Source organism: Hyperolius riggenbachi, chromosome 3 (assembly GCF_040937935.1).
Source record: "Hyperolius riggenbachi isolate aHypRig1 chromosome 3, aHypRig1.pri, whole genome shotgun sequence".
NCBI lineage: Eukaryota > Metazoa > Chordata > Amphibia > Anura > Hyperoliidae > Hyperolius > Hyperolius riggenbachi.
Window position 1 is genome coordinate 42762477 of NC_090648.1, and position 26580 is coordinate 42789056.

At 45.5% G+C, this 26580-nt stretch overlaps 19 non-coding genes across 19 annotated transcripts; all 19 read right to left on the reverse strand.

The window, feature by feature from the left end:
* Positions 1–103: 103 nt before the first annotated feature.
* On the reverse strand, positions 104–185 carry TRNAS-GCU (transfer RNA serine (anticodon GCU)). The gene has a single exon. It is a non-coding gene; the product is annotated as a tRNA-Ser (tRNA).
* An 832-nt stretch (positions 186–1017) lies between these two features.
* TRNAS-GCU (transfer RNA serine (anticodon GCU)) lies at positions 1018–1099 on the reverse strand. The gene has a single exon. It is a non-coding gene; the product is annotated as a tRNA-Ser (tRNA).
* Positions 1100–1931: 832 nt separating this feature from the next.
* TRNAS-GCU (transfer RNA serine (anticodon GCU)) lies at positions 1932–2013 on the reverse strand. The gene has a single exon. It is a non-coding gene; the product is annotated as a tRNA-Ser (tRNA).
* Positions 2014–3344: 1331 nt separating this feature from the next.
* Positions 3345–3426, reverse strand: TRNAS-GCU (transfer RNA serine (anticodon GCU)). The gene has a single exon. It is a non-coding gene; the product is annotated as a tRNA-Ser (tRNA).
* An 831-nt stretch (positions 3427–4257) lies between these two features.
* Positions 4258–4339, reverse strand: TRNAS-GCU (transfer RNA serine (anticodon GCU)). The gene has a single exon. It is a non-coding gene; the product is annotated as a tRNA-Ser (tRNA).
* An 832-nt stretch (positions 4340–5171) lies between these two features.
* Positions 5172–5253, reverse strand: TRNAS-GCU (transfer RNA serine (anticodon GCU)). Its single transcript has one exon. It is a non-coding gene; the product is annotated as a tRNA-Ser (tRNA).
* Positions 5254–6085: 832 nt separating this feature from the next.
* On the reverse strand, positions 6086–6167 carry TRNAS-GCU (transfer RNA serine (anticodon GCU)). The gene has a single exon. It is a non-coding gene; the product is annotated as a tRNA-Ser (tRNA).
* An 832-nt stretch (positions 6168–6999) lies between these two features.
* On the reverse strand, positions 7000–7081 carry TRNAS-GCU (transfer RNA serine (anticodon GCU)). Its single transcript has one exon. It is a non-coding gene; the product is annotated as a tRNA-Ser (tRNA).
* Positions 7082–7913: 832 nt separating this feature from the next.
* On the reverse strand, positions 7914–7995 carry TRNAS-GCU (transfer RNA serine (anticodon GCU)). The gene has a single exon. It is a non-coding gene; the product is annotated as a tRNA-Ser (tRNA).
* An 832-nt stretch (positions 7996–8827) lies between these two features.
* On the reverse strand, positions 8828–8909 carry TRNAS-GCU (transfer RNA serine (anticodon GCU)). Its single transcript has one exon. It is a non-coding gene; the product is annotated as a tRNA-Ser (tRNA).
* An 832-nt stretch (positions 8910–9741) lies between these two features.
* TRNAS-GCU (transfer RNA serine (anticodon GCU)) lies at positions 9742–9823 on the reverse strand. The gene has a single exon. It is a non-coding gene; the product is annotated as a tRNA-Ser (tRNA).
* Positions 9824–10655: 832 nt separating this feature from the next.
* TRNAS-GCU (transfer RNA serine (anticodon GCU)) lies at positions 10656–10737 on the reverse strand. The gene has a single exon. It is a non-coding gene; the product is annotated as a tRNA-Ser (tRNA).
* Positions 10738–11569: 832 nt separating this feature from the next.
* On the reverse strand, positions 11570–11651 carry TRNAS-GCU (transfer RNA serine (anticodon GCU)). The gene has a single exon. It is a non-coding gene; the product is annotated as a tRNA-Ser (tRNA).
* An 832-nt stretch (positions 11652–12483) lies between these two features.
* TRNAS-GCU (transfer RNA serine (anticodon GCU)) lies at positions 12484–12565 on the reverse strand. The gene has a single exon. It is a non-coding gene; the product is annotated as a tRNA-Ser (tRNA).
* An 832-nt stretch (positions 12566–13397) lies between these two features.
* On the reverse strand, positions 13398–13479 carry TRNAS-GCU (transfer RNA serine (anticodon GCU)). Its single transcript has one exon. It is a non-coding gene; the product is annotated as a tRNA-Ser (tRNA).
* Positions 13480–14311: 832 nt separating this feature from the next.
* Positions 14312–14393, reverse strand: TRNAS-ACU (transfer RNA serine (anticodon ACU)). The gene has a single exon. It is a non-coding gene; the product is annotated as a tRNA-Ser (tRNA).
* Positions 14394–15225: 832 nt separating this feature from the next.
* TRNAS-ACU (transfer RNA serine (anticodon ACU)) lies at positions 15226–15307 on the reverse strand. Its single transcript has one exon. It is a non-coding gene; the product is annotated as a tRNA-Ser (tRNA).
* An 832-nt stretch (positions 15308–16139) lies between these two features.
* TRNAS-GCU (transfer RNA serine (anticodon GCU)) lies at positions 16140–16221 on the reverse strand. Its single transcript has one exon. It is a non-coding gene; the product is annotated as a tRNA-Ser (tRNA).
* Positions 16222–17053: 832 nt separating this feature from the next.
* Positions 17054–17135, reverse strand: TRNAS-ACU (transfer RNA serine (anticodon ACU)). The gene has a single exon. It is a non-coding gene; the product is annotated as a tRNA-Ser (tRNA).
* Positions 17136–26580: the final 9445 nt, after the last annotated feature.

Below are 26580 nucleotides of genomic sequence, written 5' to 3' on the forward strand. Positions count from 1 at the left end.
ATCGGGCAAAGGGCATACACACTTATCCATGCACAACCACATGGACGTCAAGGACAGGTGAGTTGGATGGTGGGTATGATACTAGTTAGTAAAAGTGCACCATCGACGAGGATGGGATTAGAACCCATGCGTGCAGAGCACAATGGATTAGCAGGCCATCGCCTTAACTACTCGGCCACCTCGTCTCAGTAAAACATGACATCTAACGCTATCATTTTTTCAGCTCTGGTCAAAGCCCTGTGCGCAAAACACGGCTCATCTTTTCAGGATAGCAAAGTGCACTTTTTGGACAGAAAAGAAGAACGCGCACCTTTTGCTCACACAAGAAAAATCATTTTCAAGAGGCCTGACAGAGGACACCTTAATCATCCCACTGGAGCACACCTACCTAAACAAGGGCCTTCTACACCATGCCATCAACACGCCATGCTGTATTTTTCATCTTTGCTTACATCTTTTGGAATCATTGCAAACTTTCAGCCAAGCATTTCCACAATTAACATCTGCCTTTTAGGGTCACTTAGCTAGACTGTGGGCTGAACTATGCAGATTACTTCTACTTTTAGGGAGACTCAAGCCAGTATGAACATGAGGCGAGGGCACATCTTCTTACTGTCCTACCAATCCCATTATACCTTATGCCTCACACTGGCACCTGCCAGTCACAGACAGGAGGTTTACAACTTGAAAATCAGGTATGACTGAAGCACTTTTTGGCACTTGTCCTTCTACAGACAAACTATTTTCTTCGTGCAGCCAGACAAGCACTGTTTATTTTCTCCGCTAAGGCTGCAGAGGTGAATTTTCTATTTGTGGGTTGCAGGTCTGAACCCCGAACGGCCCATACTTTGTGAGAAAGAATGATGCTGCAGACAAGCATTGTGTAAATGTACACAATCTGTGTCCCAATAGTCATCGGGCAAAGGGCATACACACTTATCCATGCACAACCACATGGACGTCAAGGACAGGCGAGTTGGATGGTGGGTATGATACTAGTTTGTAAAAGTGCACCATCGACGAGGATGGGATTTGAACCCATGCATGCAGAGCACAATGGATTAGCAGTCCATCGCCTTAACCACTCGGCCACCTCGTCTCAATAAAACATGACATCTAACGCTATCATTTTTTCAGCTATGGTCAAAGCCCTGTGCGCAAAACACGGCTCATCTTTTCAGGATAGCAAAGTGCACTTTTTGGACAGAAAAGAAGAACGCGCACCTTTTGCTCACACAAGAAAAATCATTTGCAAGAGGCCTGACAGAGGACACCTTAATCATCCCACTGGAGCACACCTACCTAAACAAGGGCCTTCTACACCATGCCATCAACACGCCATGCTGTATTTTTCATCTTTGCTTACATCTTTTGGAATCATTGCAAACTTTCAGCCAAGCATTTCCACAATTAACATCTGCCTTTTAGGGTCACTTAGCTAGACTGTGGGCTGAACTATGCAGATTACTTCTACTTTTAGGGAGACTCAAGCCAGTATGAACATGAGGTGAGGTCACATCTTCTTACTGTCCTACCAATCCCATTATACCTTATGCCTCACACTGGCACCTGCCAGTCACAGACAGGAGGTTTACAACTTGAAAATCAGGTATGACTGAAGCACTTTTTGGCACTTGTCCTTCTACAGACAAACTATTTTCTTCGTGCAGCCAGACAAGCACTGTTTATTTTCTCCGCTAAGGCTGCAGAGGTGAATTTTCTATTTGTGGGTTGCAGGTCTGAACCCCGAACGGCCCATACTTTGTGAGAAAGAATGATGCTGCAGACAAGCATTGTGTAAATGTACACAATCTGTGTCCCAATAGTCATCGGGCAAAGGGCATACACACTTTTCCATGCACAACCACATGGACGTCAAGGACAGGCGAGTTGGATGGTGGGTATGATACTAGTTTGTAAAAGTGCACCATCCACGAGGATGGGATTTGAACCCATGCATGCAGAGCACAATGGATTAGCAGTCCATCGCCTTAACCACTCGGCCACCTCGTCTCAGCAAAACATGACATCTAACGCTATCATTTTTTCAGCTATGGTCAAAGCCCTGTGCGCAAAACACGGCTCATCTTTTCAGGATAGCAAAGTGCACTTTTTGGACAGAAAAGAAGAACGCGCACCTTTTGCTCACACAAGAAAAATCATTTGCAAGAGGCCTGACAGAGGACACCTTAATCATCCCACTGGAGCACACCTACCTAAACAAGGGCCTTCTACACCATGCCATCAACACGCCATGCTGTATTTTTCATCTTTGCTTACATCTTTTGGAATCATTGCAAACTTTCAGCCAAGCATTTCCACAATTAACATCTGCCTTTTAGGGTCACTTAGCTAGACTGTGGGCTGAACTATGCAGATTACTTCTACTTTTAGGGAGACTCAAGCCAGTATGAACATGAGGCGAGGGCACATCTTCTTACTGTCCTACCAATCCCATTATACCTTATGCCTCACACTGGCACCTGCCAGTCACAGACAGGAGGTTTACAACTTGAAAATCAGGTATGACTGAAGCACTTTTTGGCACTTGTCCTTCTACAGACAAACTATTTTCTTCGTGCAGCCAGACAAGCACTGTTTATTTTCTCCGCTAAGGCTGCAGAGGTGAATTTTCTATTTGTGGGTTGCAGGTCTGAACCCCAAACGGCCCATACTTTGTGAGAAAGAATGATCACCCCACTGGAGCACACCTACCTAAACAAGGGCCTTCTACACCATGCCATCAACACGCCATGCTGTATTTTTCATCTTTGCTTACATCTTTTGGAATCATTGCAAACTTTCAGCCAAGCATTTCCACAATTAACATCTGCCTTTTAGGGTCACTTAGCTAGACTGTGGGCTGAACTATGCAGATTACTTCTACTTTTAGGGAGACTCAAGCCAGTATGAACATGAGGCGAGGGCACATCTTCTTACTGTCCTACCAATCCCATTATACCTTATGCCTCACACTGGCACCTGCCAGTCACAGACAGGAGGTTTACAACTTGAAAATCAGGTATGACTGAAGCACTTTTTGGCACTTGTCCTTCTACAGACAAACTAATTTCTTCGTGCAGCCAGACAAGCACTGTTTATTTTCTCCGCTAAGGCTGCAGAGGTGAATTTTCTATTTGTGGGTTGCAGGTCTGAACCCCGAACGGCCCATACTTTGTGAGAAAGAATGATGCTGCAGACAAGCATTGTGTAAATGTACACAATCTGTGTCCCAATAGTCATCGGGCAAAGGGCATACACACTTATCCATGCACAACCACATGGACGTCAAGGACAGGCGAGTTGGATGGTGGGTATGATACTAGTTTGTAAAAGTGCACCATCGACGAGGATGGGATTTGAACCCATGTGTGCAGAGCACAATGGATTAGCAGTCCATCGCCTTAACCACTCGGCCACCTCGTCTCAATTAAACATGACATCTAACGCTATCATTTTTTCAGCTCTGGTCAAAGCCCTGTGCGCAAAACACGGCTCATCTTTTCAGGATAGCAAAGTGCACTTTTTGGACAGAAAAGAAGAACGCGCACCTTTTGCTCACACAAGAAAAATCATTTGCAAGAGGCCTGACAGAGGACACCTTAATCACCCCACTGGAGCACACCTACCTAAACAAGGGCCTTCTACACCATGCCATCAACACGCCATGCTGTATTTTTCATCTTTGCTTACATCTTTTGGAATCATTGCAAACTTTCAGCCAAGCATTTCCACAATTAACATCTGCCTTTTAGGGTCACTTAGCTAGACTGTGGGCTGAACTATGCAGATTACTTCTACTTTTAGGGAGACTCAAGCCAGTATGACATGAGGCGAGGGCACATCTTCTTACTGTCCTACCAATCCCATTATACCTTATGCCTCACACTGGCACCTGCCAGTCACAGACAGGAGGTTTACAACTTGAAAATCAGGTATGACTGAAGCACTTTTTGGCACTTGTCCTTCTACAGACAAACTATTTTCTTCGTGCAGCCAGACAAGCACTGTTTATTTTCTCCGCTAAGGCTGCAGAGGTGAATTTTCTATTTGTGGGTTGCAGGTCTGAACCCCAAACGGCCCATACTTTGTGAGAAAGAATGATGCTGCAGACAAGCATTGTGTAAATGTACACAATCTGTGTCCCAATAGTCATCGGGCAAAGGGCATACACACTTTTCCATGCACAACCACATGGACGTCAAGGACAGGCGAGTTGGATGGTGGGTATGATACTAGTTTGTAAAAGTGCACCATCCACGAGGATGGGATTTGAACCCATGCATGCAGAGCACAATGGATTAGCAGTCCATCGCCTTAACCACTCGGCCACCTCGTCTCAGCAAAACATGACATCTAACGCTATCATTTTTTCAGCTATGGTCAAAGCCCTGTGCGCAAAACACGGCTCATCTTTTCAGGATAGCAAAGTGCACTTTTTGGACAGAAAAGAAGAACGCGCACCTTTTGCTCACACAAGAAAAATCATTTGCAAGAGGCCTGACAGAGGACACCTTAATCATCCCACTGGAGCACACCTACCTAAACAAGGGCCTTCTACACCATGCCATCAACACGCCATGCTGTATTTTTCATCTTTGCTTACATCTTTTGGAATCATTGCAAACTTTCAGCCAAGCATTTACACAATTAACATCTGCCTTTTAGGGTCACTTAGCTAGACTGTGGGCTGAACTATGCAGATTACTTCTACTTTTAGGGAGACTCAAGCCTGTATGAACATGAGGCGAGGGCACATCTTCTTACTGTCCTACCAATCCCATTATACCTTATGCCTCACACTGGCACCTGCCAGTCACAGACAGGAGGTTTACAACTTGAAAATCAGGTATGACTGAAGCACTTTTTGGCACTTGTCCTTCTACAGACAAACTATTTTCTTCGTGCAGCCAGACAAGCACTGTTTATTTTCTCCGCTAAGGCTGCAGAGGTGAATTTTCTATTTGTGGGTTGCAGGTCTGAACCCCAAACGGCCCATACTTTGTGAGAAAGAATGATGCTGCAGACAAGCATTGTGTAAATGTACACAATCTGTGTCCCAATAGTCATCGGGCAAATGGCATACACACTTATCCATGCACAACCACATGGACGTCAAGGACAGGTGAGTTGGATGGTGGGTATGATACTAGTTAGTAAAAGTGCACCATCGACGAGGATGGGATTAGAACCCATGCGTGCAGAGCACAATGGATTAGCAGGCCATCGCCTTAACTACTCGGCCACCTCGTCTCAGTAAAACATGACATCTAACGCTATCATTTTTTCAGCTCTGGTCAAAGCCCTGTGCGCAAAACACGGCTCATCTTTTCAGGATAGCAAAGTGCACTTTTTGGACAGAAAAGAAGAACGCGCACCTTTTGCTCACACAAGAAAAATCATTTTCAAGAGGCCTGACAGAGGACACCTTAATCATCCCACTGGAGCACACCTACCTAAACAAGGGCCTTCTACACCATGCCATCAACACGCCATGCTGTATTTTTCATCTTTGCTTACATCTTTTGGAATCATTGCAAACTTTCAGCCAAGCATTTCCACAATTAACATCTGCCTTTTAGGGTCACTTAGCTAGACTGTGGGCTGAACTATGCAGATTACTTCTACTTTTAGGGAGACTCAAGCCAGTATGAACATGAGGCGAGGGCACATCTTCTTACTGTCCTACCAATCCCATTATACCTTATGCCTCACACTGGCACCTGCCAGTCACAGACAGGAGGTTTACAACTTGAAAATCAGGTATGACTGAAGCACTTTTTGGCACTTGTCCTTCTACAGACAAACTATTTTCTTCGTGCAGCCAGACAAGCACTGTTTATTTTCTCCGCTAAGGCTGCAGAGGTGAATTTTCTATTTGTGGGTTGCAGGTCTGAACCCCGAACGGCCCATACTTTGTGAGAAAGAATGATGCTGCAGACAAGCATTGTGTAAATGTACACAATCTGTGTCCCAATAGTCATCGGGCAAAGGGCATACACACTTATCCATGCACAACCACATGGACGTCAAGGACAGGCGAGTTGGATGGTGGGTATGATACTAGTTTGTAAAAGTGCACCATCGACGAGGATGGGATTTGAACCCATGCATGCAGAGCACAATGGATTAGCAGTCCATCGCCTTAACCACTCGGTCACCTCGTCTCAATAAAACATGACATCTAACGCTATCATTTTTTCAGCTATGGTCAAAGCCCTGTGCGCAAAACACGGCTCATCTTTTCAGGATAGCAAAGTGCACTTTTTGGACAGAAAAGAAGAACGCGCACCTTTTGCTCACACAAGAAAAATCATTTGCAAGAGGCCTGACAGAGGACACCTTAATCATCCCACTGGAGCACACCTACCTAAACAAGGGCCTTCTACACCATGCCATCAACACGCCATGCTGTATTTTTCATCTTTGCTTACATCTTTTGGAATCATTGCAAACTTTCAGCCAAGCATTTCCACAATTAACATCTGCCTTTTAGGGTCACTTAGCTAGACTGTGGGCTGAACTATGCAGATTACTTCTACTTTTAGGGAGACTCAAGCCAGTATGAACATGAGGCGAGGTCACATCTTCTTACTGTCCTACCAATCCCATTATACCTTATGCCTCACACTGGCACCTGCCAGTCACAGACAGGAGGTTTACAACTTGAAAATCAGGTATGACTGAAGCACTTTTTGGCACTTGTCCTTCTACAGACAAACTATTTTCTTCGTGCAGCCAGACAAGCACTGTTTATTTTCTCCGCTAAGGCTGCAGAGGTGAATTTTCTATTTGTGGGTTGCAGGTCTGAACCCCAAACGGCCCATACTTTGTGAGAAAGAATGATGCTGCAGACAAGCATTGTGTAAATGTACACAATCTGTGTCCCAATAGTCATCGGGCAAAGGGCATACACACTTATCCATGCACAACCACATGGACGTCAAGGACAGGTGAGTTGGATGGTGGGTATGATACTAGTTAGTAAAAGTGCACCATCGACGAGGATGGGATTAGAACCCATGCGTGCAGAGCACAATGGATTAGCAGGCCATCGCCTTAACTACTCGGCCACCTCGTCTCAGTAAAACATGACATCTAACGCTATCATTTTTTCAGCTCTGGTCAAAGCCCTGTGCGCAAAACACGGCTCATCTTTTCAGGATAGCAAAGTGCACTTTTTGGACAGAAAAGAAGAACGCGCACCTTTTGCTCACACAAGAAAAATCATTTTCAAGAGGCCTGACAGAGGACACCTTAATCATCCCACTGGAGCACACCTACCTAAACAAGGGCCTTCTACACCATGCCATCAACACGCCATGCTGTATTTTTCATCTTTGCTTACATCTTTTGGAATCATTGCAAACTTTCAGCCAAGCATTTCCACAATTAACATCTGCCTTTTAGGGTCACTTAGCTAGACTGTGGGCTGAACTATGCAGATTACTTCTACTTTTAGGGAGACTCAAGCCAGTATGAACATGAGGCGAGGGCACATCTTCTTACTGTCCTACCAATCCCATTATACCTTATGCCTCACACTGGCACCTGCCAGTCACAGACAGGAGGTTTACAACTTGAAAATCAGGTATGACTGAAGCACTTTTTGGCACTTGTCCTTCTACAGACAAACTATTTTCTTCGTGCAGCCAGACAAGCACTGTTTATTTTCTCCGCTAAGGCTGCAGAGGTGAATTTTCTATTTGTGGGTTGCAGGTCTGAACCCCGAACGGCCCATACTTTGTGAGAAAGAATGATGCTGCAGACAAGCATTGTGTAAATGTACACAATCTGTGTCCCAATAGTCATCGGGCAAAGGGCATACACACTTATCCATGCACAACCACATGGACGTCAAGGACAGGCGAGTTGGATGGTGGGTATGATACTAGTTTGTAAAAGTGCACCATCGACGAGGATGGGATTTGAACCCATGCATGCAGAGCACAATGGATTAGCAGTCCATCGCCTTAACCACTCGGCCACCTCGTCTCAATAAAACATGACATCTAACGCTATCATTTTTTCAGCTATGGTCAAAGCCCTGTGCGCAAAACACGGCTCATCTTTTCAGGATAGCAAAGTGCACTTTTTGGACAGAAAAGAAGAACGCGCACCTTTTGCTCACACAAGAAAAATCATTTGCAAGAGGCCTGACAGAGGACACCTTAATCATCCCACTGGAGCACACCTACCTAAACAAGGGCCTTCTACACCATGCCATCAACACGCCATGCTGTATTTTTCATCTTTGCTTACATCTTTTGGAATCATTGCAAACTTTCAGCCAAGCATTTCCACAATTAACATCTGCCTTTTAGGGTCACTTAGCTAGACTGTGGGCTGAACTATGCAGATTACTTCTACTTTTAGGGAGACTCAAGCCAGTATGAACATGAGGCGAGGTCACATCTTCTTACTGTCCTACCAATCCCATTATACCTTATGCCTCACACTGGCACCTGCCAGTCACAGACAGGAGGTTTACAACTTGAAAATCAGGTATGACTGAAGCACTTTTTGGCACTTGTCCTTCTACAGACAAACTATTTTCTTCGTGCAGCCAGACAAGCACTGTTTATTTTCTCCGCTAAGGCTGCAGAGGTGAATTTTCTATTTGTGGGTTGCAGGTCTGAACCCCGAACGGCCCATACTTTGTGAGAAAGAATGATGCTGCAGACAAGCATTGTGTAAATGTACACAATCTGTGTCCCAATAGTCATCGGGCAAAGGGCATACACACTTATCCATGCACAACCACATGGACGTCAAGGACAGGCGAGTTGGATGGTGGGTATGATACTAGTTTGTAAAAGTGCACCATCGACGAGGATGGGATTTGAACCCATGCATGCAGAGCACAATGGATTAGCAGTCCATCGCCTTAACCACTCGGCCACCTCGTCTCAATAAAACATGACATCTAACGCTATCATTTTTTCAGCTATGGTCAAAGCCCTGTGCGCAAAACACGTCTCATCTTTTCAGGATAGCAAAGTGCACTTTTTGGACAGAAAAGAAGAACGCGCACTTTTTGCTCACACAAGAAAAATCATTTGCAAGAGGCCTGACAGAGGACACCTTAATCACCCCACTGGAGCACACCTACCTAAACAAGGGCCTTCTACACCATGCCATCAACACGCCATGCTGTATTTTTCATCTTTGCTTACATCTTTTGGAATCATTGCAAACTTTCAGCCAAGCATTTCCACAATTAACATCTGCCTTTTAGGGTCACTTAGCTAGACTGTGGGCTGAACTATGCAGATTACTTCTACTTTTAGGGAGACTCAAGCCAGTATGAACATGAGGCGAGGGCACATCTTCTTACTGTCCTACCAATCCCATTATACCTTATGCCTCACACTGGCACCTGCCAGTCACAGACAGGAGGTTTACAACTTGAAAATCAGGTATGACTGAAGCACTTTTTGGCACTTGTCCTTCTACAGACAAACTATTTTCTTCGTGCAGCCAGACAAGCACTGTTTATTTTCTCCGCTAAGGCTGCAGAGGTGAATTTTCTATTTGTGGGTTGCAGGTCTGAACCCCGAACGGCCCATACTTTGTGAGAAAGAATGATGCTGCAGACAAGCATTGTGTAAATGTACACAATCTGTGTCCCAATAGTCATCGGGCAAAGGGCATACACACTTTTCCATGCACAACCACATGGACGTCAAGGACAGGCGAGTTGGATGGTGGGTATGATACTAGTTTGTAAAAGTGCACCATCGACGAGGATGGGATTTGAACCCATGCATGCAGAGCACAATGGATTAGCAGTCCATCGCCTTAACCACTCGGCCACCTCGTCTCAGCAAAACATGACATCTAACGCTATCATTTTTTCAGCTATGGTCAAAGCCCTGTGCGCAAAACACGGCTCATCTTTTCAGGATAGCAAAGTGCACTTTTTGGACAGAAAAGAAGAACGCGCACCTTTTGCTCACACAAGAAAAATCATTTGCAAGAGGCCTGACAGAGGACACCTTAATCATCCCACTGGAGCACACCTACCTAAACAAGGGCCTTCTACACCATGCCATCAACACGCCATGCTGTATTTTTCATCTTTGCTTACATCTTTTGGAATCATTGCAAACTTTCAGCCAAGCATTTCCACAATTAACATCTGCCTTTTAGGGTCACTTAGCTAGACTGTGGGCTGAACTATGCAGATTACTTCTACTTTTAGGGAGACTCAAGCCAGTATGAACATGAGGCGAGGGCACATCTTCTTACTGTCCTACCAATCCCATTATACCTTATGCCTCACACTGGCACCTGCCAGTCACAGACAGGAGGTTTACAACTTGAAAATCAGGTATGACTGAAGCACTTTTTGGCACTTGTCCTTCTACAGACAAACTATTTTCTTCGTGCAGCCAGACAAGCACTGTTTATTTTCTCCGCTAAGGCTGCAGAGGTGAATTTTCTATTTGTGGGTTGCAGGTCTGAACCCCAAACGGCCCATACTTTGTGAGAAAGAATGATGCTGCAGACAAGCATTGTGTAAATGTACACAATCTGTGTCCCAATAGTCATCGGGCAAATGGCATACACACTTATCCATGCACAACCACATGGACGTCAAGGACAGGTGAGTTGGATGGTGGGTATGATACTAGTTAGTAAAAGTGCACCATCGACGAGGATGGGATTAGAACCCATGCGTGCAGAGCACAATGGATTAGCAGGCCATCGCCTTAACTACTCGGCCACCTCGTCTCAGTAAAACATGACATCTAACGCTATCATTTTTTCAGCTCTGGTCAAAGCCCTGTGCGCAAAACACGGCTCATCTTTTCAGGATAGCAAAGTGCACTTTTTGGACAGAAAAGAAGAACGCGCACCTTTTGCTCACACAAGAAAAATCATTTTCAAGAGGCCTGACAGAGGACACCTTAATCATCCCACTGGAGCACACCTACCTAAACAAGGGCCTTCTACACCATGCCATCAACACGCCATGCTGTATTTTTCATCTTTGCTTACATCTTTTGGAATCATTGCAAACTTTCAGCCAAGCATTTCCACAATTAACATCTACCTTTTAGGGTCACTTAGCTAGACTGTGGGCTGAACTATGCAGATTACTTCTACTTTTAGGGAGACTCAAGCCAGTATGAACATGAGGCGAGGGCACATCTTCTTACTGTCCTACCAATCCCATTATACCTTATGCCTCACACTGGCACCTGCCAGTCACAGACAGGAGGTTTACAACTTGAAAATCAGGTATGACTGAAGCACTTTTTGGCACTTGTCCTTCTACAGACAAACTATTTTCTTCGTGCAGCCAGACAAGCACTGTTTATTTTCTCCGCTAAGGCTGCAGAGGTGAATTTTCTATTTGTGGGTTGCAGGTCTGAACCCCGAACGGCCCATACTTTGTGAGAAAGAATGATGCTGCAGACAAGCATTGTGTAAATGTACACAATCTGTGTCCCAATAGTCATCGGGCAAAGGGCATACACACTTATCCATGCACAACCACATGGACGTCAAGGACAGGCGAGTTGGATGGTGGGTATGATACTAGTTTGTAAAAGTGCACCATCGACGAGGATGGGATTTGAACCCATGCATGCAGAGCACAATGGATTAGCAGTCCATCGCCTTAACCACTCGGCCACCTCGTCTCAATAAAACATGACATCTAACGCTATCATTTTTTCAGCTATGGTCAAAGCCCTGTGCGCAAAACACGTCTCATCTTTTCAGGATAGCAAAGTGCACTTTTTGGACAGAAAAGAGGAACGCGCACCTTTTGCTCACACAAGAAAAATCATTTGCAAGAGGCCTGACAGAGGACACCTTAATCATCCCACTGGAGCACACCTACCTAAACAAGGGCCTTCTACACCATGCCATCAACACGCCATGCTGTATTTTTCATCTTTGCTTACATCTTTTGGAATCATTGCAAACTTTCAGCCAAGCATTTCCACAATTAACATCTGCCTTTTAGGGTCACTTAGCTAGACTGTGGGCTGAACTATGCAGATTACTTCTACTTTTAGGGAGACTCAAGCCAGTATGAACATGAGGCGAGGGCACATCTTCTTACTGTCCTACCAATCCCATTATACCTTATGCCTCACACTGGCACCTGCCAGTCACAGACAGGAGGTTTACAACTTGAAAATCAGGTATGACTGAAGCACTTTTTGGCACTTGTCCTTCTACAGACAAACTATTTTCTTCGTGCAGCCAGACAAGCACTGTTTATTTTCTCCGCTAAGGCTGCAGAGGTGAATTTTCTATTTGTGGGTTGCAGGTCTGAACCCCGAACGGCCCTTACTTTGTGAGAAAGAATGATGCTGCAGACAAGCATTGTGTAAATGTACACAATCTGTGTCCCAATAGTCATCGGGCAAAGGGCATACACAATTATCCATGCACAACCACATGGACGTCAAGGACAGGCGAGTTGGATGGTGGGTATGATACTAGTTTGTAAAAGTGCACCATCGACGAGGATGGGATTTGAACCCATGCATGCAGAGCACAATGGATTAGCAGTCCATCGCCTTAACCACTCGGCCACCTCATCTCAATAAAACATGACATCTAACGCTATCATTTTTTCAGCTATGGTCAAAGCCCTGTGCGCAAAACACGGCTCATCTTTTCAGGATAGCAAAGTGCACTTTTTGGACAGAAAGGAAGAACGCGCACCTTTTGCTCACACAAGAAAAATCATTTGCAAGAGGCCTGACAGAGGACACCTTAATCACCCCACTGGAGCACACCTACCTAAACAAGGGCCTTCTACACCATGCCATCAACACGCCATGCTGTATTTTTCATCTTTGCTTACATCTTTTGGAATCATTGCAAACTTTCAGCCAAGCATTTCCACAATTAACATCTGCCTTTTAGGGTCACTTAGCTAGACTGTGGGCTGAACTATGCAGATTACTTCTACTTTTAGGGAGACTCAAGCCAGTATGAACATGAGGCGAGGGCACATCTTCTTACTGTCCTACCAATCCCATTATACCTTATGCCTCACACTGGCACCTGCCAGTCACAGACAGGAGGTTTACAACTTGAAAATCAGGTATGACTAAAGCACTTTTTGGCACTTGTCCTTCTACAGACAAACTATTTTCTTCGTGCAGCCAGACAAGCACTGTTTATTTTCTCCGCTAAGGCTGCAGAGGTGAATTTTCTATTTGTGGGTTGCAGGTCTGAACCCCGAACGGCCCATACTTTGTGAGAAAGAATGATGCTGCAGACAAGCATTGTGTAAATGTACACAATCTGTGTCCCAATAGTCATCGGGGAAAGGGCATACACACTTTTCCATGCACAACCACATGGACGTCAAGGACAGGCGAGTTGGATGGTGGGTATGATACTAGTTTGTAAAAGTGCACCATCGACGAGGATGGGATTTGAACCCATGCATGCACAGCACAATGGATTAGCAGTCCATCGCCTTAACCACTCGGCCACCTCGTCTCAGTAAAACATGACATCTAACGCTATCATTTTTTCAGCTCTGGTCAAAGCCCTGTGCGCAAAACACGGCTCATCTTTTCAGGATAGCAAAGTGCACTTTTTGGACAGAAAAGAAGAACGCGCACCTTTTGCTCACACAAGAAAAATCATTTGCAAGAGGCCTGACAGAGGACACCTTAATCATCCCACTGGAGCACACCTACCTAAACAAGGGCCTTCTACACCATGCCATCAACACGCCATGCTGTATTTTTCATCTTTGCTTACATCTTTTGGAATCATTGCAAACTTTCAGCCAAGCATTTACACAATTAACATCTGCCTTTTAGGGTCACTTAGCTAGACTGTGGGCTGAACTATGCAGATTACTTCTACTTTTAGGGAGACTCAAGCCAGTATGAACATGAGGCGAGGGCACATCTTCTTACTGTCCTACCAATCCCATTATACCTTATGCCTCACACTGGCACCTGCCAGTCACAGACAGGAGGTTTACAACTTGAAAATCAGGTATGACTGAAGCACTTTTTGGCACTTCTCCTTCTACAGACAAACTATTTTCTTCGTGCAGCCAGACAAGCACTGTTTATTTTCTCCGCTAAGGCTGCAGAGGTGAATTTTCTATTTGTGGGTTGCAGGTCTGAACCCCAAATGGCCCATACTTTGTGAGAAAGAATGATGCTGCAGACAAGCATTGTGTAAATGTACACAATCTGTGTCCCAATAGTCATCGGGCAAAGGGCATACACACTTATCCATGCACAACCACATGGACGTCAAGGACAGGCGAGTTGGATGGTGGGTATGATACTAGTTTGTAAAAGTGCACCATCGACGAGGATGGGATTTGAACCCATGCATGCAGGGAACAATGGATTAGTAGTCCATCGCCTTAACCACTCGGCCACCTCGTCTCAGTAAAACATGACATCTAACGCTATCATTTTTTCAGCTCTGGTCAAAGCCCTGTGCGCAAAACACGGCTCATCTTTTCAGGATAGCAAAGTGCACTTTTTGGACAGAAAAGAAGAACGTGCACCTTTTGCTCACACAAGAAAAATCATTTGCAAGAGGCCTGACAGAGGACACCTTAATCATCCCACTGGAGCACACCTACCTAAACAAGGGCCTTCTACACCATGCCATCAACACGCCATGCTGTATTTTTCATCTTTGCTTACATCTTTTGGAATCATTGCAAACTTTCAGCCAAGCATTTCCACAATTAACATCTGCCTTTTAGGGTCACTTAGCTAGACTGTGGGCTGAACTATGCAGATTACTTCTACTTTTAGGGAGACTCAAGCCAGTATGAACATGAGGCGAGGGCACATCTTCTTACTGTCCTACCAATCCCATTATACCTTATGCCTCACACTGGCACCTGCCAGTCACAGACAGGAGGTTTACAACTTGAAAATCAGGTATGACTGAAGCACTTTTTGGCACTTGTCCTTCTACAGACAAACTATTTTCTTCGTGCAGCCAGACAAGCACTGTTTATTTTCTCCGCTAAGGCTGCAGAGGTGAATTTTCTATTTGTGGGTTGCAGGTCTGAACCCCAAATGGCCCATACTTTGTGAGAAAGAATGATGCTGCAGACAAGCATTGTGTAAATGTACACAATCTGTGTCCCAATAGTCATCGGGCAAAGGGCATACACACTTATCCATGCACAACCACATGGACGTCAAGGACAGGCGAGTTGGATGGTGGGTATGATACTAGTTTGTAAAAGTGCACCATCAACGAGGATGGGATTTGAACCCATGCATGCAGGGAACAATGGATTAGTAGTCCATCGCCTTAACCACTCGGCCACCTCGTCTCAGTAAAACATGACATCTAACGCTATCATTTTTTCAGCTCTGGTCAAAGCCCTGTGCGCAAAACACGGCTCATCTTTTCAGGATAGCAAAGTGCACTTTTTGGACAGAAAAGAAGAACTTGCACCTTTTGCTCACACAAGAAAAATCATTTGCAAGAGGCCTGACAGAGGACACCTTAATCATCCCACTGGAGCACACCTACCTAAACAAGGGCCTTCTACACCATGCCATCAACACGCCATGCTGTATTTTTCATCTTTGCTTACATCTTTTGGAATCATTGCAAACTTTCAGCCAAGCATTTCCACAATTAACATCTGCCTTTTAGGGTCACTTAGCTAGACTGTGGGCTGAACTATGCAGATTACTTCTACTTTTAGGGAGACTCAAGCCAGTATGAACATGAGGCGAGGGCACATCTTCTTACTGTCCTACCAATCCCATTATACCTTATGCCTCACACTGGCACCTGCCAGTCACAGACAGGAGGTTTACAACTTGAAAATCAGGTATGACTGAAGCACTTTTTGGCACTTGTCCTTCTACAGACAAACTATTTTCTTCGTGCAGCCAGACAAGCACTGTTTATTTTCTCCGCTAAGGCTGCAGAGGTGAATTTTCTATTTGTGGGTTGCAGGTCTGAACCCCGAACGGCCCTTACTTTGTGAGAAAGAATGATGCTGCAGACAAGCATTGTGTAAATGTACACAATCTGTGTCCCAATAGTCATCGGGCAAAGGGCATACACACTTATCCATGCACAACCACATGGACGTCAAGGACAGGCGAGTTGGATGGTGGGTATGATACTAGTTTGTAAAAGTGCACCATCGACGAGGATGGGATTTGAACCCATGCATGCAGAGCACAATGGATTAGCAGTCCATCGCCTTAACCACTCGGCCACCTCATCTCAATAAAACATGACATCTAACGCTATCATTTTTTCAGCTATGGTCAAAGCCCTGTGCGCAAAACACGGCTCATCTTTTCAGGATAGCAAAGTGCACTTTTTGGACAGAAAAGAAGAACGCGCACCTTTTGCTCACACAAGAAAAATCATTTGCAAGAGGCCTGACAGAGGACACCTTAATCATCCCACTGGAGCACACCTACCTAAACAAGGGCCTTCTACACCATGCCATCAACACGCCATGCTGTATTTTTCATCTTTGCTTACATCTTTTGGAATCATTGCAAACTTTCAGCCAAGCATTTACACAATTAACATCTGCCTTTTAGGGTCACTTAGCTAGACTGTGGGCTGAACTATGCAGATTACTTCTACTTTTAGGGAGACTCAAGCCAGTATGAACATGAGGCGAGGGCACATCTTCTTACTGTCCTACCAATCCCATTATACCTTACGCCTCACACTGGCACCTGCCAGTCACAGACAGGAGGTTTACAACTTGAAAATCAGGTATGACTGAAGCACTTTTTGGCACTTGTCCTTCTACAGACAAACTATTTTCTTCGTGCAGCCAGACAAGCACTGTTTATTTTCTCCGCTAAGGCTGCAGAGGTGAATTTTCTATTTGTGGGTTGCAGGTCTGAACCCCAAATGGCCCATACTTTGTGAGAAAGAATGATGCTGCAGACAAGCATTGTGTAAATGTACACAATCTGTGTCCCAATAGTCATCGGGCAAAGGGCATACACACTTATCCATGCACAACCACATGGACGTCAAGGACAGGCGAGTTGGATGGTGGGTATGATACTAGTTTGTAAAAGTGCACCATCGACGAGGATGGGATTTGAACCCATGCATGCAGGGAACAATGGATTAGTAGTCCATCGCCTTAACCACTCGGCCACCTCATCTCAGTAAAACATGACATCTAACGCTATTATTTTTTCAGCTCTGGTCAAAGCCCTGTGCGCAAAACACGGCTCATCTTTTCAGGATAGCAAAGTGCACTTTTTGGACAGAAAAGAAGAACGCGCACCTTTTGCTCACACAAGAAAAATCATTTGCAAGAGGCCTGACAGAGGACACCTTAATCATCCCACTGGAGCACACCTACCTAAACAAGGGCCTTCTACACCATGCCATCAACACGCCATGCTGTATTTTTCATCTTTGCTTACATCTTTTGGAATCATTGCAAACTTTCAGCCAAGCATTTCCACAATTAACATCTGCCTTTTAGGGTCACTTAGCTAGACTGTGGGCTGAACTATGCAGATTATTTCTACTTTTAGGGAGACTCAAGCCAGTATGAACATGAGGCGAGGGCACATCTTCTTACTGTCCTACCAATCCCATTATACCTTATGCCTCACACTGGCACCTGCCAGTCACAGACAGGAGGTTTACAACTTGAAAATCAGAAATGACTGAAGCACTTTTTGGCACTTGTCCTTCTACAGACAAACTATTTTCTTTGTGCAGCCAGACAAGCGCTGTTTATTTTCTCCGCTAATGCTGCAGAGGTGAATTTTCTATTTGTGGGTTGCAAGTCTGAACCCCAAATGGCCCATACTTTGTGAGAAAGAATGATGCTGCAGACAAGCATTGTGTAAATGTACACAATCTGTGTCCCAATAGTCATCTGGCAAAGGGCATACACACTTATCCATGCACAACCACATGGACGTCAACAGGGGAGGACTGGGACCTTCTGGCCTGGGGGGAAACACAAACCAGAGGCCCGTTATCATGGCAGCCCCAGCCCAAATGACGTCACACACGCATCCCACGTCGTATATGCCAGTAGTCACGTGGAGCACCTATGCGGAAATACAGGCAACAGGTGCACATAATACATTTTGAGGGACAACGGCTGGGGTTTACGTCGTGTCTATCATTCGTGGTTATCGCATGCCGTGATTATCACACCTAACAACAACATTGGCCTGAGAGTTCCCAACATCTCAGATTGATACATTCAACCAATTTCCAGCCAAAATTTGTATCCGATTCGATAATATCTAAACGGTTGGTCAATCGGCTGTCAAGTCAACAGATGTATGACCACTTTAATTCCCTAAAGCTCATTCCTCCCCCCCTCACACTTATGCCCTCCCCTTTGCCACTATCTCTACTAATCCCTCAAATATGCCCCTCTTCCACCTCGGATATCCCCCCCCAGTACCGGACCACCATCTCCCACAGTCAGGTAACACATCTTTACTGACCTCCCTGCTGGCACCATGATCCCTGCCTCGCTAATGCTAATTTCCGAAGTTTTGATATCCCTCCTTCCACCACTGTTTTCACCCCCCCCCCCCCACATTCATGCCTTGCTTACCTGCTTTTTATTGGTGGTCAGTGGCAGTGAATCACTGCCTGCCCACGACCCACTTCACTATAGTATGAAACCCTATAGGCTACATCCATACTCAGTACTGACAGGTGGAAAAGCCATTATGATTCGATCATAGTGAAAGAATCTGTCTGTAATAATTGATGCATGTATGGCCAGCTTTAGATTATGGTTTCTAATAACAAGATTAGAGAGAGGAGGCAAAGCAGGTGGTTTTGGTGCACGGCGCCAGGGCTTTGGAGTCAGTACAAAAATCTTCCGACTCCAACTCCTCAGTTTATGAAACCACCGACTCCGACTCCAGGTACCCAAAATGGCTCCGATTCCGACACCTTGACTCCGACTCCTTAGTCTAAAACTTACCTGGGCTGTGGATTTTGTACAAAAATCATCCGACCCCCGACTCCTCAGTTTATAAAATCTCCGACTCCGGGTACCCAAAATTGCTCTGACTCCGACTCCTCGACTCTGACTCCTACTCCGACTCCACAGCCCTGCACCAGTTACCCAAACCAGGAGCCCCACAGCAGCAATAATAAACTGCGCGGGGAGCGTAAGGGTAATTTGGGGCTCAGGTTATCGCCGTACCCCAAATTACACCTCCCTCTGAGTTGCAACGACTCGGAGGAGGAATAGTATTTAACACTGCCAGGGAGTTTAGTGGCAGCAGCAAAAGACGTCATTTGACGCTCCCGGGCGCCCAAATTACCCGCAGCATACAAATACTAAGAGCTCAGACACACTATAAGCACTTTTATGAGCACTTTTTAGCCATCAGAGCTTTCTGAGAGGTTTTTAAAAAGGGCTCCCATTGACTTACATTAAAATCATGGTAAAATCGTGATCGCTGTAAAATCGCTCAGAAAAGCACTCATAGTGTGTCTAAGACCTTTATGCAGAGAAGGGGAGAAACAGTGAGGAAAGAAAAGCTGAAAGAGAAGATAGTTAAGTGACAAGACAATATGCTCTGTACAGCACTGCGGAAGATGGCGGCGCTATATAAATGCTAAATAATAATAATAATAATTTGCCTCACCAGGATTGCACTTTTATTTAGCTTTCCTGTATAACAAGAAGACACAGCCAGCCAGCACTAGGGAAAGAGGGAAACAAAGGTGAATGAGGGAGACCTCACTTTCTAAACAGGAGGTCAGTAAACTATAGAAACTGAAGAAGAGGTCTTGCATCTGTATGACAGCTGCACAGCTGTAGGCAAGTGCTGTGTTCAGTAGTCACAGAGACAGAATAACTGAAAATAGGTTTATTTACAGGACTCACCAGTTCTCTACAAGTAGCAGCATTCTCACTCCATGTTCTTAGTTGGCAAAAAACAGGAACCAACGACCCACAACAGTGCAGATAATCAGTTTTAGAAGTAGCAAAGTGCTATCTAGAGTAGAGATGTCGCGAACCTCCGATTTTCGGTTCGCGAACCTTCGCGGAAGGTTCGGTTCGCCGAAAAGTTTGCGAACCGCAATAGACTTCAATGGGGATGCGAACTTTGAAAAATAGAAAAAATTATGCTGGCCACAAAAGTGATGGAAAAGATGTTTCAAGGGGTCTAACACCTGGAGGGGGGAATGGCGGAGTGGGAATACATGCCCAAAGTCCCGGGGAAAAAATCTGGATTTGATGCAAAGCAGTGTTTTAAGGGCAGAAATCACATTGAATGCTAAATTGCAGGCCTAAAGTGCTTTAAAAAATCTTGCATGTGTATACATCAATCAGGGAGTGTAATTAGAGTTCTGCTTCACACTGACACTCCAAACTCACTGTGTAAAGCACCGCAAACAGCTGTTTGCGTAGTGACGGCCGTGCTGGACTGGTGCGCACCGTGGCGAGAGTGTAGGCCGTGGCGTTTTTCAAGCCCATATGGTCGCAGGGCTGTGGTAGCTCAATGATAGAACAACAGTGACTGTCCAGCTGATCAAATTTGGTCTGACCACAATGAAGCAACGACCTTATTATCTTTTGTGTCCCACCCCCACCCGAGACACTCAAATAGTCGGCGGTCATTGCTTCATTGTGATACGCAAGCCCCTTCACCGCGGCAAGGTAATGATCATGAAGGGGGATGGGCACATGTACCTTTTGTTTATTTGGTGCAGCCGCCCGCAGTGCAGCCAGAAAAATTAGGCAGGCATGTACACGCACCAGAAAAATTAGTGTAGCGGCCGCTGCTAGCAGCGGCCTTAAAAATTCAGGAATCTGCGCCTAGAGTCCTTGACCCTGTTGGTGGTGGCGGAGAAGGCAAGCGGCCTGCAGGCAGAGATGCTGTGTGTGGGGACTGACTTAGTCTTCGGTCATGGAGTAGCCCTCCGTGATCCATTCCTCATTCATTTTGAGCTGGGTTCACTGAACAGTAAAGGTACTTAGATGCAGTGAGGTGGGTTCACTGAACAGTAAAGGTACTTAGATGCAGTGAGGTGGGTTCTCTCAACACAACAGGTAGTTAGATGCAGTGAGGTGGGTTCACTGAACAGTAAAGGTACTTAGATGCAATGAGGTGGGTTCACTCAACACAACAGGTAGTTAGATGCAGTGAGGTGGGTTCACTGAACAGTAAAGGTACTTAGATGCAGTGAGCTGGGTTCACTCAACAGTAAAGGTAGTTATATGCAGTGAGGTGGGTTCACTCAACACAACAGCTAGGTATATGCAGTGAGGTGTGTTCCCTGAACACAACAGGTAGTTAGATGCAGTGAGCTGGGTTCACTCAACACAACAGGTAGTTAGATGCAGTGAGGTGGGTTCACTGAACATTTAAGGTAGTTATATGCAGTGAGGTGGGTTCACTCAACACAACAGCTAGGTATATGCAGTGAGGTGGGTTCACAGAACACAACAGGTAGTTGTGAAGGATTGCGGAATAGCCGCCGCGTGCTCTGACTGCGGTTTACGCGCGGCGACATGTGTCTGATGTAGTACAGCCTTCCTGTGCACATAGGCTGAGGAATACACGCGTGCGCGCGGAGAGACAGAAGCTTTATGGGAAGCAGAGAGGGATCAGCTGACTCCCTTGGTCAGCTGATCTCAGGATGTATGCGGATTGGCTGGAGGGGACGGGGCGGCGCTGGTCAGCGCTGCACTATATAACCACTCGTCCCTCAGTATCACGTTGTCTGCCGTTGCGAATGCTATGTGTTGGCACACAGACCTCAGTCAGATCCCACAGTGTGTTGTAACCAGGTGGACCTGGGGATTCACACTGAGCTAGATTATTCTCGCATTGTTATGTTATGCTTTAGACCAGTTCCAGGGTGTTGTGACTACGGACCTCACACCCAAGACTAGGATACTGTGTCAATGCTATGTTATGCTATAGACTAGTTCCAGGGTGTTGTGACTACGGACCTCACACCCAAGACTAGCATTGTGTACTTGTTTTACTTTAGCCCGCTTCCAGGGTGTAGAGAGCTAGGATCTCACATCCAGTTAGGGCAAGTCTGTTCATCTTAGCAGCAGGGCACCCAGCAACCTAGCCTAGGCCACTCTCCTAGGGAGCCTTCAGGCTATAGGAATTGGAAGCGGGAAAAAAGGGCGCATGCCGCTAGTGGACAAAAAGGGCGCCGCCATTAACTCTCATAATAAATAGCGTTTAATGGGCGCCGAGCAGGAAAAAAGGGCGCAGGACATAAATAACGTTTACAACTGGCGCCAGGAGATTTTTAATGATTTATAAGTGTGCTTGTGGTGATTTACGTTTATAAAATGCACCCGTGTCGAATAACGTTTATAAAAATACTAAACATATTTATCTTATTTAACTAATTAAAACATTATTTAAAGTTTTATCCCTTACTGTTTGTAAAACATTATTATTCACAAAATAAAGCGATCAGTACGTAACGTAAATTGCAAAATATTTTTTCCATCCACAATTAGTAAAACATTATTATCCACATAATAAAGGGGGGTCTTAGGTTTAGGCACCACCAGGGGGGTCTTAGGTTTAGGCACCAACAGGGGGGTCTAGGGGTTAGGGGTAGGTACAGGGAGGGTTACTTAGGCACCAACAGGGGGGTCTTAGGTTTAGGCACCAACAGGGGGGTCTTAGGTTTAGGCACCAACAGGGGGGTCTTAGGTTTAGGCACCAACAGGGGGGTCTTAGGTTTAGGCACCAACAGGGGGGGTCTTAGGTTTAGGCACCAACAGGGGGGTCTAGGGGTTAGGGATAGGTACAGGGAGGGTTCTGTGTAAGAGTAGGCTTAGGTAAAGTTTTAGTAAAATTTTAGTAATAATTACTAATGTTTTACAACACTTATTACGAACGTAGTTATATTTATATCATCGTTATAAAGAATATTTTCAGATTTTATTATAAGAACAAACCGTAAATGAAGGTTATTCACAATAATATAGAATTATAACAATTAAACATATATTATTGTTTTTTTCATAAACGTAATTATAAGTTTAACTTTAGAAACAGGGAAGATTAACGTTTTCACAATTTCCGACTTCATAAACATTATTTAATGATTTATAATTTTGTTAAACCTTATTTGTAAACGAAATATAGCACACTATTTTTATAAACCCTATTAATGATTAATTATTATTTAGAGTTTACACCCCGTGCCCTTTTTGTCCGGGCGCCCTTTTTGTACGTACGCATAGGAATTCACCCACAGTCTGGGGTGAATTCCTTTCTTCTTCTACCTCCAGCTCCTCTGGTGGTCCTTACTCAAAGTGGTACTGTTACACCAAACACTCATATTTTAGGTGTCCAGAGGTTAGACAAACCTGGATTATTGGTGATTCTGCAGATCATCCATAATCTGGTGTATATCTGCATTACTGGTGATTCTGCAGATCATCAATAATCAGATTCTCTCTCTGCGTGTTGACACCAATCGTTACAGTAGTTAAATGCAGTGAGCTGTGTTCACTCAACACAAAGCTAGGTATGTGCAGTGATGAGGTGGGTTAAAGTGGACCCAATTTAAAAATACAAAATTTCAGAAATAAAATCTATTTTCTAAATTATAATAATAAATATCAGCCTTTTTTCGGTTGTATGATGACAAATATAAAATATTTTACATTTTTTCGGAGGAACCCCTCCCTTTCTTTCAAATTGCCGGACAAAATCCGGCAAACTGTGGTGTCCAGCAATGGAGGAATTGCTAATGGTTGCCCCAGTATAACCCTAGCTATTAAAAGAGAAGGGTGAAAAACATGCACTGAAATGCTCATAGGTTTGAAGGAGTGTTTATTCATCTTGTATGTGTCAGAGTGGTGCAACTAAATATTTTTAATTTAAAAAAATGTTTGGTTTGGGTCCGCTTTAAGTAAACACAACAGGTACTGGGTATATGCAGTACTGGGTAGTACAATATGCAGCTCCGTGTCACACACACAGGTAGTCAGTCACTGAATGTGCTGGGCTGCTGGCAGTGGCACACACACTATCAATTAGCAAGGCTGTGCATGCAACAAAAGCAGGGACGGATCTAGGGGGGGGGGGGCCGAGCAGGTATCTTGCCCCAGGCGCAGTTTGTTGAATTCTTAAAAAGGCGGCAAAATGAATGGCAGTTTAGGAGCCAAAACCTGACCTTTAGGCGCCAAAACCAGACCTTGCCCCAGGCGCAACTTGGTCTTGCTCCGTCCCTGAACAAAAGTGTCAGTTTGACACAGAAAAAAAAAAAAAAGTACAGGATGAGCTCTGAAAAGAGCTGTTGAGAGGGTGCTATAAAAGCAATAATAATCAGCCAGGAGCAAGCTAAGCAGTCAAGAACCTAACTAATCTGTCCCTAGAAGAACAAGTCTGCAGCAGCTCGCCCTAGTCTGTCTAATAGCAGGCACACGAGTGAGTGTAATGGCCGGCGAGCCTGCCTTATATAAGGGGGGGTGGGGCTCCAGGGCTTAGTGTAGCCTGAATGGCTACAATGTGCCTGCTGACTGTGATGCTGTCACGATTGTGGAACTTTCCCCGTGATCAGCGCACAACGCGTGCGCTGACACGGCGGAGATCCTCCACAAGCGTATAATTTGCAGGAACCCAGCAAAAGGTGCTACGCACCTGTAGAGGGAAATTCCTGTCGGCAGATGGCGCTGGGGAGTGCAGAGGAACCAATCCTCTGTACCTCCACAAGTGCCAGACAGGAATTGTACGAAGCGCAGAACGCAATCGCAAGAGAGGCGATTGTGAATGAGATTGAGCAAAAGGGATAGGTTGTATGTGTGTGCGCCAATCCAGTCGCCACTCCGCGACCGCGCACACACAACAGCAGATACGAAATAGGAACGCGATCGCGAGAGGTGCGATCGCGAGACGTGACACAAGGCAGAACAGAATACGAGGGTAGCAAAGGCACAGCAAATACAATAAGGAGATACGGAAAATAACAACCGCTAGCTAACCGCGAACACCGCACTCATTCGCAACAGTGCACGCGGTTATGCGCGATCTCCACGTGATAAGCACAATAGAGACAAGCACGCCTAACTAACCATAAACAGACAAACATGAAACAGGGGACGCGAGCGCTTGCTTAACGGTTACCTCACCGAGCCTGTAGCAAGCGCAGCGGACAAGACAGACACGAAAAACAAGAACTAGGCAGGAAGGATCCGCCGCTCTTCCGCCAGAGCAAGTGTGATCCAAGCAGGAACATAGATCAGAAAGATCCACAGCCGCTAACGCTAGCGGCTAGTGCGATCTCAGCAAGACAGAACGATTCGCTATCAACCGCCGTTGGTGACAGCGCAATCGCGACCGACAAGACAGAACAGAAGGATCCCCAGCGCTCGCACAAAGTAGCTAGCGTGATCCCAGGAAACAGAACAGAAGGATCCCCAGCGCTAGCACAAAGTAGCTAGCGCGATCCCAGGAAACAGAACAGAAGAGATAGCTGGTAGCAACCGCTGCACCAGCTATACTCCAAGAACATAGATCAGAACCATTTCCTGTCAACCACCATAGGGACAGGATAATGGCAAACAGGCAAGACAAGACAGAACAGGCAATACAGATAATACAACCTGACTGGGCTAGAAGGGGAGCCTAAAGCAACCCCCAGGAATTAACTATACTAGATAGCAATGGCTGACACTCCAGCAGTGTCCATCAGGAACTGAGCAAGGAAGGGAAATGACCAGCAAAGCATTCTGGGAAACATAAAGCTCTTATAGTGCCAGTCATCAAAGAAGGCAGGTAGGGGATTTGCATAACGAATGTATGCAAATTCCCCAGCAAGAGAACAGAACAGAAACTTGCAATGAAAAGACAGGTCTCTGTTCCAGAGACCTGCAGCCCACAGACTAGAGGAATGGACAAACAGCAGTCTGCCTGTGCAGCCAGCTGAGCGGATCATCACAGTACCCCCCCTTCTAGGGATGGATTCCAGACATCCCTCAAGACTGGTAACATCACAAAACTCTAACTGAAGACTCATGAAGGTCAGGACAGCCCGACAAGGCCCAATTCCAGAGTCAGTCCATCCGAAACCGACCTCATCGGAAGCAGAAGCCACCGAAACATGCCCATCAGCACTGCAAGTCTCAGCGTAACACCCATCAGGACTGTGGACACCAGAGAAGAAGCCATCGACACCCTCCAGACAATACCCACCACCTTCCAAGGAGCGTCCAAGAATACCAAACCTGCTGCAATACCTGTTCGAAGTGTCCCTTACAACACCAAAGCCATTGCTGATCGTATTCAGGGCACCAAGCAAAACCTTTCCCGGAATCTCCCAGAACGCCTTGAAGCTCCGCAGAGATCCCAAGAAGCCAGAACGCTCACCAGGCTCACATGGAGAACCACCAAGAACCCCTATGGAACCTATGATCATTCCAGACTCAAAATTAGCAGGACACCCATCAAGATCAGGACTTTCAGGGACCACTTCTGGGCATGCAAGCAGGCAGGCTATATCAGAACATGTCTCCACTGAGGAAGCATCTGAGTACGCTGGTAACCGAGGCACACTTGGGCTTTCTGGATCACAGAGCACATCGGGGTACACTAGTACAGGAGAAACCTCAGGACATGT